The sequence below is a fragment of the Anneissia japonica genome, unplaced genomic scaffold (assembly GCF_011630105.1).
Source record: "Anneissia japonica isolate Jap-2015-1 unplaced genomic scaffold, ASM1163010v1 scaffold586_len169585_cov113, whole genome shotgun sequence".
Taxonomy (NCBI): domain Eukaryota; kingdom Metazoa; phylum Echinodermata; class Crinoidea; order Comatulida; family Comatulidae; genus Anneissia; species Anneissia japonica.
The window spans coordinates 71,652-72,665 of record NW_022730388.1 but is presented as its reverse complement, the minus strand read 5'-3'; positions in this window follow the sequence as shown (position 1 = coordinate 72,665).

Sequence of the window (1,014 nt, the reverse complement as noted above, 5' to 3'; positions counted from 1 at the left end):
GATTAGCTAATGATGACACATCTTACACATAATATATTCTATACACTAATCGGAAAACATTGAAACATCTAGCTATAAATACCGCATGAAAAATTATTAGCAAGTAAATAATAATAATGACATCTTGTAAGGCGCACCTATCCATCCCAGAGAGCTGTGCTCGCGTTACCATTTCCACTTTGAAAGAGTAACAGCCTTGTTGGTTAAATGTAACCAGAAGAGGAATCTAACGAAGACAAGAAAACACTTCAAATTTCACGAAAACTTTACTTGGCCCTGGACATTTTATTTTTTGGTGAACTTCATACTTTTTTGGAATTCACTGAGTGGCAGTTTACATGACCATTTACAATTTTTTTTTATACATGTATGTCTGCGGTTAAGATATATTTTATCATTTAAAACTAGTTTATTTTTCACAATTTCTACGTTGGCAAAAAGCTAGTTATTCTTTTAGGACATATACTAAATACACTGTTAATGTGCCATTGGCACTGACATGCACATTCATGAATGAAGCTACTACACGGCCTAAAATATTGGCCGATTAGATCACAAAAAGAAATGTTTACATTTATGCTTTTTTGTCGTCGTTAGGCATTTTAATATATTTTTATATCAAATTCAAAATTAATCATGGATCAATTAATTAAAATTGCTATTATTAATCGAAATTCCGTCGTTCAACGTTGCCTAGAAATGGTAAAATTTAATTTTTAAATTAAAATTTTGATCAAATTTGGCGATAGAGGGCGGGCTTTTTATACTATTTAACAGGCCACCATTTTGTTTTTACTAGTCAGATTTGTATTTTTTAACATTTTCCGATTCTAGATATTATTTCTTAAATTATATATTAAAAAAATTGTTACGATCAAGCTCCGTTTACGAAACATGTTTTGTTGCTTAATTTTAAAATCTTAATGTAGAACATACTAAACCATTTTCGTTTTCGTAATAATGAAAACGCCTATTTCGACAACGGATGGCTCGATTGTACAAAAACTGACATAA